This window comes from Podarcis bocagei (genome assembly GCF_964188305.1).
Source record: "Podarcis bocagei genome assembly, chromosome: 14".
Lineage (NCBI taxonomy): Eukaryota > Metazoa > Chordata > Lepidosauria > Squamata > Lacertidae > Podarcis > Podarcis bocagei.
In genome coordinates this window covers 14,179,658-14,195,744 of record NC_138139.1, presented here as the reverse complement: position 1 = coordinate 14,195,744, position 16,087 = coordinate 14,179,658, and the positions used below count along the sequence as shown (strand labels likewise).

The window sequence follows — 16,087 nt, the reverse complement described above, 5'->3', positions numbered from 1 at the left end:
TGGCACATCACAGAACTGGATTTTTAAATCTTGGATTTAGATAAACATGGGCTGTGGTTGATGGGATTGCACAGACGAGTGGTGCCAAATGGAAGTTTGTGGTTTTACTCTTTTTAAAAGAAAAGGGGGAGAAACTAAATAAAAACTTAAGACCAGCATTCAGGAGTCATACCTGATGGCTATGGAGTCAAAATTGGTCTTTTCATATGAGGATTTCTGAAGTGGCAGGTGAACTACAGACAGTTCTTTCACAGTCTGCCAATAGGAAGCAGTAGAGGGTATTTCAAAGCATTATTGCAGCTGAGACTGTTAGGTTTCCATATGGAATCTGATAGAATATGGTTAACAGAAGTAAAACTTTGAAAATGATTGTTGGTCGGCTTTTTGTTCTTTTCATAGTAAATTCCTAGAATTGAGGGGATGTGGTTGTGGGAATTTTCCTGAAAGCCTGTGGGCTATGTCCAAAGATGGAGTTTTTGTCCTGCCTGCCCATGATTCTCTTCCTCTTCCATGTCCTGCAGCTGCTTCCCATTCTGTATCCTTGTCTTACCTTTGTACTAGCAGCACTGGTGAAAGGAATAATCCTGGTTCATATATTTTAGATGTCTTGTGAACTTTCCCTTCCACCCTCACATGGCATCCCTTTTGAGAACATGTTGGATCAAGCAAAGTACTGTTTTATAACCCGGTGTCTCTGAGAGGAGGAACTCTACAGGTGCTCTACATATGCTTACCAAGATTTTTTAATTTTTTTGCAATGATGTCCCTTGTTGGTTTGGTTTTTTAAGCCACCACAGTCTTGCAGTGGCCATGTGTACAGCTGCCATGTAGAGGCACTGTTGCGTTTGAGTGTTGCCTCCGCATGATGCTGGCTAGAAGCTCACTGGTGCCTTCACGTGCTATTGAGTATGTGAGCAGGACCAAATGATTTCTTACTGCTTGTATAGCACACTATATAGTAGTGCATTCAATCCCTAGGGCAATAGCTTTCAAACTTCTGCCATGGAAATCCTGCATGTTGCAGAGCATTCTGAAATATGTTCTAGTGCACATCAAGCTCTCAAGAGGTATTGTTGTTCCACATGAACTGAAAGTACATTCTAGAAGATGCCTTAACAATCCCTTGTGTGCTATGCAGCACAGGACAGGTTTCAGACAACGGTACCTGGAACACAATTGCAATGTGTCTCCTCCCCACTCTTTAAAAAAAAGCCCACATAGGTAACTGTGAGGTTGTTTGTTTGTTTTTTACTTGAGATTTAAACAATGAAAATTTTATTGTCCAGGGCTGAATTAACGTACTGTGTATCCAAATGGTTTCCCCACCTCCTTCCATTAAACATTACGCAAATCTGGGAAATGGCTTGTCATTTTAAGGTAGGAGCCAAAATAGATGTCTGAAATCAGATGGTTAGCTTTCTTTCATAGCTTATAGCAAGGAGCTTTCTATACAAAAAATAAGGAACACCGACATCCTTTGAAACAGTATCTAGCATGGAAAAAGTCCCAAGTTCATCTCTCTAAAGGACTGAGAAAGACCCATCTAAAAATTGTGGAGATGTATTGCTAATATCAAGTTAGATGGAATGATGGTCTAATCTTGTATAAGGCAGCTCCCTAAGATGCCGGTATCTCCTGTATCAGCCTTTGTCACCATGGAATCCCTGATGGGAACTATAGTCTCAAATGTATGTATGTGTGTATGTATGTATGTATGTATGTATGTATGTATGTATGTATAGAGAGTGTGTGGCAGGTGTCCTACTCATTCTATAGCCAGGGTTTATGGTAGATTACAGAATAATAATTCAGCTCCAGTGCAGTCCAAATTATGTGCCTTTTTATAAATTGTGCAACCAATGTTCATAATTTGCAAAACTCTACAATTTTTACATTTTCCACCGCAAGGTGGTATTCCACTAAGTTACTCTGAGTAGACCTATTGAAAGTAATTGACATAACCAAATTAGGTCTATTGGTTTCTCCCCACTCCCCAACTCCAGTAGAGTTGTGGCAGCTGAACAGCTCTAGCTACAGACTGTACATTTTGTGGCTTTTACTATAATTCCCAAAGATGTGCTCTCATTGAAGGGGCAGGGCAAAATTGAACATTTTTCTGGAGTGTGACAAATGGATTGGCTGTGTTTTGAATACATTTTATTAGGGCTTACAGAGAAAAATACAAAATTTAATATCAAATATTGTTTTTTGCCTAAACTAACTAAGACTTGGTTCTAAATGCAATGGAAACAAAGGAGGGGAGGGGAGAGAGAGAGAGAGAGAGAGAGAGAGAGAGAGAAATAAATAAATAAATAAATAAATAAATAAATAAATAAGAAATAGAATAGGGGTTAAAAAGAGAGAGGGAGAAATAAAATTCAGAAGGGACTTCTCATTCTTTGTCTGTCCACTATAATTAAACAATATTCACTTCATCCACTCCAATATAACACCCAACAAATGGATTGGCTCCAGAGGAGCAGCATGCTTTATGATGTCCCTTGGTTAGCAACATAGCACTGATGTAGCTGGGCTTTCATATAAAGCAGTATTCGGTAGGCAAAAAGCTGCAATACTTTTTGGCTTTGAAGCTTTTTAAAAAGCATGTGTTGGCCTATTTTACCATGTAGTATATAATAAACTTGATGAGCAGAATGCATACATGAACACCAAGACAGTCCATGGACAATTTAGGTATGTTAAGTTGTTCCCAAAGAAGCCTATGATGCCATCAACAATAATATCGTTGCCCTGGATGAATATGACATACTTAAAAATCTGGCGAGGGTGCCAGGACCCAGGCAAATTTGTCTTGGTGACTTGGTTGAGCCTCTGTGCCATCAGTTTGCTATCCTGCCCTACCTGTGGTGCAATTTCCTCAAGTTTGTTTAGTAAGTCCCATGGAACTTGATGGGACTGACTCGCTATTAAGTGTGTTCAGGGTTGCAACTCTAATCTTCACATTGTCCTTCGCTGCCTATATCCCCATTCCATAGCTGCTGCTAAACAGCATTCAGCGGATTGTCTGGAATCTGACCCTGCCAAGTAGGAATCTATGCAGTCCTCCTACACTTTCTGGCAGAGGAATTGCAGCACTGTAAAAGAGGCCAAGTTGTTGTAGATGAAGTGAGATAACAAACAGGGATCAGAAACTGGAAGGCAAACCCCACTGAAGGGTTAGGTCCTTACGTAGCAGTACAGCTGACATTTCTGCCCTGCCTGATCCCTAGTGCAAAGTGTTGTCTCTAAAACTTCTCCTCCATAAAAATGTTGCACTGTGCATGATGGTCTACCACATCACCCCTCCCAGTATAAACCTTCCTAGACCCACAACTGTGATCTCAGAAGTAGACAAGCAGGGCAGGTGCCAGCACATAGCATCCTTTGCCAAAGGATAAGGCCCACCGCCACTGGTACCAGAGCCCCACCTGTCCTTTACTATTAAAGCAGTGTCTTTCCACGTTAAATAGTCAAAGCTTACACCCAAAGAATCCTGGGAAGCATCAGCTGTTAATGTTGTGGCAGATATTCATTTAGGAAAACATCAGAAGGTTTTCTATTGGGAATAGTACTAGGAAGTCTAAAGGAAGAAGACAAGGCATTATATTTATATGCAACAGTAGCCACAAGGCTATTGATTGCGAAAAATTGGAAAAGTGATATTATACCGACAAAAACAGAGTGGCTTAGAGTATTACAATATATCCAAAACAATGGGAGAAATTGGAAGGATCTCAAAAGAGAAGATAGACAAAGACTGGAAGGTGTTTAAAGGATACTTGCAAAACTATACTGGAAAAATCAGAACTCCTATTAGAATAAACAAGCTCCGTTATAAATACTGAAATACTAAATAAGATGGATAGCAATGTGTAACAGAAAAAGAAGCAGAAAATTGGTTTTAAAGTGTGTCAAAGAAAGTAATGGAAGTGGAAAGAAATTGCAATTGAGTAGATTGGAAGTTCAACACAAGGGTGGGGTGAGGGGTAAGGGATGGTGATGGGAAAAAGAAGTATCTGTGGAATTGAGTGGGTATGTATGAATATTTTTAAGGATTGTATGAAATGTATGTTTGTATATTTGTAACATGTGTATTAATGCTGAATTATTTTAATAATAAAAATTAATTTTTAAAAAATGTTATGGCGACTATTAGGAGACCTACATTCTCCCACAGAGCTACAGTTTTCAAAGTGGTTCCCTTCTTGGGGAACTCTGAAAGCTGTCGCTCTGTGAGAGGAATGGGCAATATGCGAGTGTCTCCTAATAACTCTCAGCACACTGAACGAACTACAGTTCCCAGGATTATTGAAGTGGGGGAGTCAAGACTGTTTAAGACAGTTCTGCTTTAAACGTATAGAGAAGATGGGGTCTGGGTGTGGTCTGGACTTCCCGTTATTCCCACCCCCCAAGCCCATGGAATTGGGCTTGCCGCTACCACTATTTTTAATTTCCTCAAGTACCAAAGAGCTGAGCTAATAAGGCTCAGTGTTTTACCTACTTGTTTCTATTCGGAAAAGAACGTTTTGCACACTCACCTGGAAACATTTTTATTTATTAAAACATTTCTATACCGCCCAGAGCACATCAGTCTGGAAGTAATGCACAGCCAATTGTTTAACATACTGGGTGGCGCTGTGGGTTAAACCACGAAGCCTAGGATTTGCCGATCAGAAGGTCAGTGGTTCGAATCCCCGCGACAGGGTGAGCTCCCGTTGCTCAGTCCCTGCTCCTGCCAACCTAGCAGTTCCAAAGCACGTCAAAGTGCAAGTAGATAAATAGGTCCGGCGGGAAGGTAAACGGCATTTCCGTGCACTGCTCTGATTTGCCAGAAGCGGCTTAGTCATGCTGGCCACATGACCCGGAAGCTGTACGCCAGCTCCCTCGGCCAATAAAGCGAGATGAGCACCGCAACCCCAGAGTTGGTCACGACTGGACCTAATGGTCAGGGGTCCCTTTACCTTTATCCACCTTTAAATCAATACAGATAAAAATGATAATAAAGCTGGTAACAGGACAGAGTTGAAACATAACAGCCTGCTGTGAATAAAGATGAAGAATGGTCTACAAACATAGGAACCTACTTTAGCACAGGTATGGGGAATCTTTGTTGCTCCCAATATTACTCCTATCATCCCCGGCTATATGCCATATTTGCTGGGGCTGGTAGGAGTTGTAGTTTGGCAACATCTGGAGGGTCAAAAGTTCCCCAGCCTTGTTTTAGTGAGTCAACAATGATAGCACTTGCTTGAGCTGAAGAGAGTTGTATAAAATCTTGCCACCCTAGAAAAGGCTCTACCCCTCACCAAATTTGTTGACTACCAAGAATGCATTGTCCGCCAAACATAACAAGCAAATAGGGCAATAGAGGTGAAGGTGTTCCTTCGACACCCAGCTGGAAGAGGAAATGATTCTCAGAGTTAGTCCAGAGAGCAGCAGTGAGTCACAACATTCAGAGAGGTGGAAAAGAGACAGAGTTGCATGGCCACAACCTGCCCTGCCATTGGTCTTGCTTCTGTCTGGGAGCGCCACAAACATCCCGCTGTTTGGCACTATAAAGGCTAAATGGGTACCACTAGAAGGCAATGACTACATTGGTGAGAGCAGTGGTTAGAATGACCTTGGTTGGCCAAGTCACTATCTCCCTGCCTAAGCTACCTTGCAGGCTGGTTTCGAGGATAAACTGAGGAGGGGAGTACCATGTGTACTAGGAGATCCTTAAATGAGTGGGAATACATCACAAACCTTTATGTCAGACTCTCCTCCCTTGCAATCTGTATAGCTGCTGGAGACAGATGCACAGCCACAACAGAATCAGTGAGTCCTTTCCATGCCCCAGGAGGGTCTTTGAGAAGACGTTCTGGAGTACCACCACAGCCCTCATTCTCATTCTTCACACATGCAATAGGCTGATAAGGATGTGTGATGTTTTAGACAATATCGCTTTCTTCTCTTGTCCAGCGGGATAGGACTGTATTCCTTCCCCTTGCTTCTGTTAAGAATTGAGAAAGTGTAGTTGAGTGGACAGTCCATGCTGGTGCTTTCTTCAGGAATAGAATGTGGTGAAGAAATTATTTATGGGAGGTGGTGCAGTTGGCGTCAGTACATAAGAAGTGTCTTGCTGGATCTGACCAAAGGTTAATCTCATCTAGCATTCAATTTCCAACATACCAGCCAGCTGCATTTGTAATCTGAGTACAATGGTGACTTTGTCACACGTGAACATTACCCAATCCATTCTGCTTTGACACTATACCATAGAGACAGACTCTAATGTGGAAACATGCACGTGAATGGGTTATTTCAGACCAGTTTCTCCAGGCTGTACTAGAATCACCATTTAAATTTCCCCAGAGTGCTCTGGAACAATACTATGTTGGGGACCTTGTAGAAAACTGAAACAGCAGTTCTGAAATCCTAATATAGGAGGACTAGAATACACCAGTACAGGTGAGATCTGCTGATTTTCTGGGGCATCAACAGTTGCTGCAAGGTGCTGGATGCTGATATCTGGCATAGTTCCAGTGCACACTCTTAACTTCTCCCATATAAGTGAAGAGTTTCCTATGGAGAAAGGTAAAGTGCTCCACTTTGGGACACATTGAAGCAAGTACAAAAACCACTTTCTGTTCCAGTCATGGAGAGGGGTGTGGGCAGGATCCTGAATAAGGGGGTACAGTGTGCCCATGAACAGATCCACAGCACTCTCTAAGGGTCCTTGCAATGTGAAAGCCATCCAGCAGTGCAGTTATGCAGTTTTAGATTCTCGACTTAATGACTTCGTACACATAGATACCGTATTTTTTGCTCTATAAGACACACTTTTTCCCTTCTAAAAAGTAAGGGGAAATGTGTGTGTGTCTTATGGAGCGGATGCAGGCTGCGCAGCTATCCCAGAAGCCAGAACAGCAACAGGGATTGCTGCTTTCACTGCGCAGCGATCCTTCTTGCTGTTCTGGCTTCTGAGATTCATAATATTTTTTTTCTTGTTTTCCTCCTCCAAAAACTAGGTGCGTCTTGTGGTCTGGTGCATTTTATAGAGCAAAAAATACGGTACCTCTTTACCCTAGCCTTTGGCATCTGAGATTTATATTGTTAGGATCCATTCTATTCTTCTGATGGTTTTTTTAAAACGGACTTTAATGTTGTATTTTTATACTGTTGTAACCCTTCACAGGGATCTTTTTGTGGTCAAGGACAGCAGGAAATCCAGTCAATGATAACAGATGAAAATATGCATTACTTTGCCTAGTCCAAACTGTGTCAAGACATCCCTGTTGCATTTGTGGGACCCTCCTGCTCATTCAGCCGAGTGGGGCTCTGGATTTCTGCCCTGACAGCACCACTGAAGCCCTTCTCTGTGCACACCATCTGCCCATCATAATGACAGACATTTTGCTGCCATATAATAAAAACAGAACCAGAAAGCACTACCCAGATTAGCTCTGAAGAACTGCATTGTTAACAAAGCCTGAATAACAGCCTTTACCAAAAAAAGAAGTGACCTTTATGTGGGCATGTATTGCTGGAGCATAAAAGAGAACTGTACAATGGCCATTTTCATTGTAGCAATACATTTATTTTAAATACGATCAAGCAAATATCTTAAGAAAAATGTCACAGGCTATAACTTGACAGTCAACACCATTTGGAGTAGGATTCCTAACAAGCTGAACTGCATTCCAGATTTACAATCCTGATGGCCATTACAAAGAAGGCAGTTGTTTCAGGTCCTGCTTGTAGTGGGCATTTTTCACTGGATTCTCTGGGCAGACGGGTTCTCCCACATTTCTCAGAAGGAGAGCAGTGACTGGGTTTTTAAATAAGTTGTTTCTCAACAGAAGTACAACATGCACAAACATATCGTTGCATGCCACTGCAATCTCAAAGTGGTGCGAGATTCCAGGGGTCCCTATTGGAAATGAGGCACAGCAGAGACTGTGGTGTCTTTAGGATATGTGGTTTATTTATACATATATACAACCTGAGCCTATGATGGAGGGGTTCACAGCATTAACTCCCATAGCAGCAGCCTTGAATTCAAGCAGAAAACAGCCATAGCTCACTCTCCATCTTTTCAGCCTGCAGCTTTTCCCCTCTAGGTCACATCACAGCAAACTCTGCTCTCAAACTCAATCGTTGTTCTTCTAATTATCAAAAAGCTGGAGGATGGGACCCACCCTTTCATTATCTGGCACAGAGCCCCCTTTCCTTTGCTCTCTTATTAGCTTTTCACCCAGGCGATCACCTCAATGAAAGAAGGTAGCCTGGCTTATATTTTAACCCTTGCTGAATCTAGGGATTAGAAGGCTTGATCAGATTTCAACACCCACTCATAACACTATGTTACGAAGAACTGAAAGGTGGATTGCAGAGGGATTTAGTTGTTTACTTTCAAAAGTTATGAAACCTTTACACACTGTTTATCTTCTTGATGATATCTTACCCTCCTGCATTTATTAATGAATCATGAAACTCTCCTTTTAAATTGCAGGGTTTTAAGCACGCTTGATCTGATCTGTTTAAAACCATATTTTGGATGCACTCCTTTAATGCAGATGCTGGAAAAGATATGAAGGGGCAAAACATTAAAATTATTGTAGAATCATAGATTGCAGTCCTAACTACTAGAAAGTACATACTATTGGAGGAAGTGACATGAGTATTTGGGATTGAGCTGTGTGACACACATGCCCTTGGCTTCAATAGTTTCTCAACATAAATACAAAACCCTGTTGGGCAGAATGCTGATTTGTATTAACATAAAAGATGAAATAAACATTGGTAACAATGATCAAACATTAAACTAAATACTGAAGAAGAGGCTCAAAGGCTACTTTACTTCATTTATATGCACATTTATTTCCACCTTCAGCTGCCAAAAGGAAGAATTGTGCTTTCTCTTGTTCCTAATCTTCCCTAGCCCCCTGCCAAACCCAGAGGTAGTGTGGTGCTGTTCAGCCCAGCACTGACATCACTGTGATACTTCCACAGATCTCAACAATATGTTTAGATCTCTCTCTCTCTGTTGTAGATTTAATCTTGAGATTTGGGTCCAACTGGAACACAGAAAATGTGTAGTGCACTATGTCTGGTTGCATTATCAATTTGCAGCCCTGCTTAAACTGTCCTGTTCCGTTTGCAGGTGATAGTTTTCAGAAACGTTGCAGTGATATGTTGCCTGTTGTATATATGTCACTTCCCCTTATCCTGCCATGGGCTCTGGTCAAACAGCTTTTGAAGCACTACAAAATGTACTAGACCTGTTTAGACTTTGAAAATCTCCAAGGAAGGTGCCTGAGTCTGGGGCTTCATTGCAGACTGATCCTATGCATTAAGTTCAATGAAAGTTGTCCCCAAGTAAGCAAGAGCCTCTGACAGCATGTTGTTTGGCTAAATTAAGAAAATGTTCATGCAGCCCTATCCTGTGCATGGTTACCTGATGGTAAATCTCACTGTGATCAGTGGGGTTTCTTCCCAGGGAAGTGGGCACAAATTACAGCTTCACTGTTTGAGAGAAATCTACCTCTAAGTTAAAACTCATTGTTTATTTTCTCATTTGTGCAGAAATAGGGAACCCATTATCCTTCAAATGTTGTGGACTCCAACTCCCATCAACCTAAGGTAGCACAGTTAAACCATCAGGGATGATGGGAACTGTAGTCCAGCAACATGGAGGACCACAAGATCCCCACTCCTGCACTAGTGGATATGGGAACAACTATTCTCTCTTTTCTTGACACTGATAATTATTAGAAAGTTATCGACATAGCCCACTTTGTGCAACTTGGTCAGGCTTTATTCTGTTGCCACTAAGGAAAAAATATTTTTGTCCACCTAGCTCTCATGGTTGCATGTGGAATAGCACCCTAGCTTGGTTTTATTTGTTCTTGCTTTAATGGCTGATCTGACCGGGGGGGGGTGCCTGTGTTAAGGTATGGGGGGTTATTTCTTTCCTTATGTGTTTCCCCTTCATTGTGTTCTTTGTTCTGTGAAAACAGTAAAACTATTTTAAAAATAGAGACCTTCAAAAGGCAACTGGGTCCTTCTTCTGGACTTCTGATCACCAGCAGTGTTTTCCTAGTGAGGAAGGGAAATGCAACCACTGTGAATTTCACAGTTGTGTTGCAAGCATAAAGAATTATTAAGTTTGAACTTGCATCCAAATCAAGTAAGGTCATCTCACAATCCTATTGATGTGAGAATATCTCATCTCGAAAAGAAACAAACATACATATGTGTGCAATAACAGCACTCCTACATGTTTCTTAAGAAGTAACCCCTACTGTCTTCAATGAGGCTAAACCCCTAGTGTGTTTAGCAATGCAAGCAAAGTTAATTAAATTGTACAACACAGTACTTGAATAGGCAGTCACTCCATGTGCTTTATTTAGAACACCGGCTTTTTTCTTTATATACAGTGGTACCTCAGGTTACATACGCTTCAGGTTACATACGCTTCAGGTTACAGACTCCGCTAACCCAGAAATAGTACCTCGGGTTAAGAACTTTGCTTCAGGATGAGAACAGAAATTGTGCTCTGGCGGCACAGCGGCAGCAGGAGGCCCCATTAGCTAAAGTGGTGCTTCAGGTTAAGAACAGTTTCAGGTTAAGTACAGACCTCCGGAACGAATTAAGTACTTAACCTGAGGTACCACTGTATATTATTAAATTTTTCTATTTTACATTTTAGCGTATTCATTTAAACAACCTTCAATCAATTATTTCCCTTCTTCTCTTTCCATGGTTCAATTTACACACCATAAATCCCTGCATATTTTACACAAACTAAACCATTCAGTATTCCATTATTACATCCATCAAAGCTTATCTACACGGTTGAATTTATCTGAATGCTACCAGCATTTTTAAATGTACATAATTTTCACCCATATATTCAATAAACATTTTCCAATCTTCTTTAAACCTGTGTTCTTCTTGTTCTCTTATTCTATACGCTAAATCTGCAAGCTGCGCATATTTCTTCAGTTTAAGTTGCCATTCTTCTTTAGTTGGGACCTTGCTCGTTTTCCATTTTTGGGCTAATAAAACACGGGCTGTGGTAGTGGCAGACATAAATAATCTTTTTTGACACCTGGGAATTTACATCTGAATTAACCCCAACAAAAAGGAATTTGGCTTTTTGGAAAACGTACTTTTAAACATTTTTTACAATTCATTATAAATTATTTCCCAGGACTCTTTTACCCTTTTACAAGCCCACCACATATGATAAAACATACCCTCAGTCTCATTTTATCTCCAGCACTTATCCGACTCAGACTTATACATTTTAGCAAGTCTACTTGGAGTAAGATACTATCTGTAAATCATTTTCAGATAGTTCGCCTTCAAAGAATAATATGCTGTGAACTTCAAATCACTCTTCCAAAGTTTTCCCAGAGATTTAAATCTATATTATGTTCTATATCTACTTTTTCATTGTGTTTAGCATTGCAAGCAAAGTTAATTAAATTGCACAATACTTGAATAGGCAGTCACTCCATGTGCTGTATTTAGAACACCGGCTTTTTCCAGCTGTAGTTATGCCAATAGAACTGAATAAATGAACTGCCATGAGAAAATGATCACAGATAGTAAAGGGTATTTCTGCAATAACACTCCTTCCTTCTGGTATGGCATTTTGACTTCATGGTATAGATCAGCCTTCCCCAATGAAGTGCCTTCCAGTGTTTGGGACCACAATTCTTACCATACTTCACTAATGGCCATACTGACTGGGGCTGATGGGAACTGTAGTCCAAAACATTGGGGAGGCACCAGGTTGGGGGAGATAGTATACATTCACATTAGAAGTGCTTTCTACACTTTAACAAGTGTTCAGTGCCAGGTTTGGGGAGGCCCTTAGACAACATGCTCTCAGTCTAAACCAGCATCAGCACCTGGCACCTTGGGGAAGCTGTCAAGATATCAGTGCCTTGTCAGGGTCCCCTGCTGATGCCTATCCTATCCTGTCCTGTCCTGCCCTCCCCTTCCTGGGTCTAGCCACCCTTTCAACTTTCCGCAATGCCCCCAATCTTGGCAGCCCATCTAGTTCGGCATCCTTTTCACAGTGACCAACCAGATGTTTCTGGGATGCCTGCAAGAAGGAACTGAGCACAACAGCTTACACGGGTCAGCAAACGTTTTCAGCAGGGGGCTGGTCCACTGTCCCTTACACCTTGTGGGGGGCCAGACTATTATTTTTTTTGGGGGGGGAGGAAATGAACAAATTCCTATGCCCCACAAATAACCCAGAGATGGATTTTAAATAAAAGCACACATGCTACTCATGTAAAAACAACAGGCAGGCCCCACAAATAACCCAGAGATGCATTTTCAATAAAAGGACACATTCTACTCATACATACCATCTTCGAGGGAGAACAAGATGAGTGGAGATTGCTACTCATTCTCATACCTCTCTCTCCCTCCCTCCCTCCCTCCCTCCCTCCCCCCCCTCTCTCTCTCTCTCTCTCTCTCTCTCTCTCTCTGCTTGTTCCCTCACAGAAGGGAAGCAGTCACAAAGAGAGGATGAAGGAAACTTCAGGGACTGACTATGCTCCCCATCCCGGGAGTGGGCTGAAGTTTGTAACCAAAAATACAACACTCTGAAAGAGCTGGTACAGTGTGTTGCTCAAAGTGAGAAAGTAAGCCCTTGGTTCAAATTTTGCCTGTCATTAATTCCAGAGGTGGCCTTAAGCAGCCTTCTTTCTTTCAGCCTCTGCCGCCTCTGGTCTCTGAGCTGCTCCCCACGCCTCTTAGAAAATAAGAACCCTCCTGGATCAGACCAAATCTAGTCCCACATTCTCCTATCACATTGACCAACCTGATGTCTATGGGAAGCCCATGAGGGCACAAGTGCAACAGCACAAGATGTAATAACTTCTAAAAGAATGTTAAAATACTATATTATAAATTGTAAACATTTAGGATTGATAAACTGGTGCTCCTATAGTATACAACCAGTGGGCTTTGGACTGCCTTGTACTAGTCCCCAAGGCAAAGAAAATATAGATATTTAATATTTCAGACTTTATTTTGTAATATATAGATTCTACCCAAAGTGACAATAAAAATAGAGGGTTTCGGTTTGTATGTTCCAACATTTAATCAGCAGCTAAGAAAAGCACTTTTACTACCTATGATGTTTTCTAACTTGTTTTCCAAGTCTTGGAAATTTGGTTGTGAACCATTAATCTAATAGGGAACATTCTGGTGTTAAAAGCATGGAATCCTGAGTTCAAATTCCAGCTTCAACAGATGGTTTTGACTATTCTTGTCTTCTTTAGACTCAGTTTCCCACCTGAAAAACAGTCTACTTATTTACAAGCATTCATAATCGACTTTTGTGGAAACATCTAAAGGTACGCAGTAAAATCAGCCTTTTTTAAAAAAAGTGTGTTGGAAATAATGTTGACTAGAACAACCAGTGGTTATATCTAGGTCAGCATGTAGCATCTTCACTCTCTGTGTCAGAATTATCTATATAGGATCAAAAATGCAACCTCTAATTGAGACATGATCAACAGGAGGTGACTCACTTTATAATTGCTATGTATGTTCATGTATACTTCCAATGAAGTATTTAGTCACTGTCACTAAACATGATATAAATTGATAGGCTGTTGGTTTTTCATGCAAAGCTTGATCACGTATGTGACTTTGCTTTTGAATAACAAGCCCATTACTGAGAGTGATTTCAAATAAGTGATGGAGATCATTCCATACCATCCTTGATCTTAATACAACCTGAAAAGATGTGTGTCTATAAACATAGGGTTTATAATCCTATAAACATATGATTTGTTGTTTTGACCCCATGGCCCTGGGTGAACAACCAGCAACCATTTTGATTAGGGTTGCCTCTGCTCAGATTTTATCTCTGAAATTATTAGTGTATTTGTCCACATGAACTTCAGTTAAACTTTCCTCCAGCATTAAGGAAGCATTTAGGTCAGGGGGAGGCAAACTTAAGGCCCAATCACCTTCTAAATCCGGCCAGCAGACAGTCCGGGAATCAGCGTGTTTTTACATGAGTAGAATGTGTCCTTTTATTTAAAATGCATCTCTGGGTTATTTGTGGGACATAGGAAATCGTTCATCCCCCCACCCCCCAAAAAATATAGTCCGGCCCCACACAAGGCCTGAAGGAAGGTGGACCAGCCCCTGCTGAAAAAGTTTGCTGAACCCTGATTTAGGCAGAGATATTTCTGGAGACAAACTGCGTGAGGCAGTGGAAGACAGGAGTGCCTGGTGTGCTCTGGTCCATGGGGTCACGAAGAGTCGGACATGACTAAACGACTAAACAAATTTCTGAAGACAAACAAATGCAATAGGAGGAGGAGGATAGTAGTACAGTGGTAACTCTGGATACGCACACTTCTGGTTGTGTATCTTTCGGGTTACGCATGCGGCAAACCCAGAAGTATTTTTCCAGGTTTCGCCCTGCACGCATGCGCAGAAGCGCTCTACTGAGCCGTGCACATGCGCAGAACAGGCACCTCCAGTTGCGAATTCCTTGGGATCCGACCGGAGCTCCGGAACGGATCCCGTGCGCAACCAGAGGTACCACTGTAAATTATTCTGTAGGAATACAATGCTTAGTGACATTTTATCATCCCATGTGAAAACTGGAAAAAAATTATGACTCTAATGACCATTAGAAATGAATGACCCATTTGCCAACACCACATTTAATAGTTAAAATAACACTAGATACCACTATGGCTGCAATAACTTGTTCAATGGCATTGGACATGAACATATAAAACATTAAAACTAGATTAATCACTTGAATAAAGACATCTTACAGTGCAATCCTATACACATCTACTCAGAAGTAAGCCCACTGAGTTCAATGGGAATTACTCCAAGGAAACTAGGTATAGAATTGAGCCTTGTCGCTTCAGTAGGACTTACTTCCAAGTAGGCATGGCTAGTTTTGTGCTATGAGTTGAGCAACTAATTACTGTACAGTATTTTTCCATGTATAAGACTAGGTTTTTCCCTAAAAAATAATTTCAAAAATTAGGGGGTGTCTTATACTCTGGGCCATCTAGGAGGCGTCTTATACATGGGGGCGTCTTATAGACGGAAAAATACGACATATGAGCTTCGATCATTTAATCCATTTTTGTAATTTTATATATACACAACAACTGGCATGAAGGAAAAACGCCTATTTATGGAAGAAACTGAGAAAGGGGTAAAAGTCAACCTCCCCCAAGTTTCACAGAGATATTTTTAAAAATACGGCATTAGGTTAAGTTCTGGTTAACTACAATAACATATTTGGGGGGTCATGTATACAAGTTCTTTCTTTTGTTCTGTTCTCTTTTCCACTATTTTTTAAAATTCTTTTTGCGTGTGTCTTCTCTTACTCTGCACCCTTGTGACAGTGCACTTTTAATTTTTTCAATAAAGAATATAAAATAAATTTCACAGATATATGCATCAGAACTGAAAACATACATACAGTACACAGATAAGCAAGCAAAGCCCTGACCTAAAAATGTAGTGCTAAGCTCAAGTATAAAAGGCAAGCGTTTAAGCATAGTAGACACCATCCTAAAACAAAACCCTGCACCTTTATAGTTAAAAAACACACACCTAAATAAATAAATAAATAAATAAATAAATCCTTTATACCCCGCCCACCTGGCTGAGTCTCCCGAGCCACTCTCAACACTCTTTTACTAGGCAGCTAGGCTGCAATCTTATTACATACTCACCGGGCGTAAATCCCATTGTGGGCCTTACTCGTGAGTAAGCATGCATACGGTCGGACTGAACTGACACACAGCTCAAGGAAAGCTCTCACCCTGTCATGTAAAGTAAAGCCCCACTGTGGGCCTCACTCCCACAGCGAGGAGCGCCTATACGAATGCAGGCAAAGGCATAGCACACCTAGATAGATGGACATATAAATAGATAAAGAAAGAAAAGCCTAAGAAGAAAGCGCGGAGGAGTTTCACCAGCCCTCCCCCTGATGAACTCCAGCTGGGCTCCAAACTAGCCTTACAGGCCCGGCGTTGCTGGGCAACGGCGGAGAAGATGGGAGGGGGGAGTTCCGAGCGCGGAGGAG

General features: G+C 41.3%; 2 long non-coding RNA genes across 2 annotated transcripts in view; both read right to left on the bottom strand.

The window, feature by feature from the left end:
• Positions 1 to 16,087, bottom strand: part of LOC308573298 — a 20,664-nt gene extending 4,577 nt beyond the window's left edge. Inside the window, exons 1-2 of the long non-coding RNA XR_014002009.1 lie at positions 15,735 to 16,087; positions 5,746 to 5,992 (exon numbers count right to left, since the gene is read on the bottom strand). This is a non-coding gene — a long non-coding RNA (uncharacterized lncRNA). The remainder of the gene's footprint in view (positions 1 to 5,745; positions 5,993 to 15,734) is intronic.
• Positions 10,366 to 12,447, bottom strand: LOC308573316. The gene is made up of 2 exons (XR_014002028.1): positions 10,656 to 12,447; positions 10,366 to 10,409 (listed from the first exon to the last, which is right to left on the bottom strand). It is a non-coding gene; the product is annotated as an uncharacterized lncRNA (long non-coding RNA).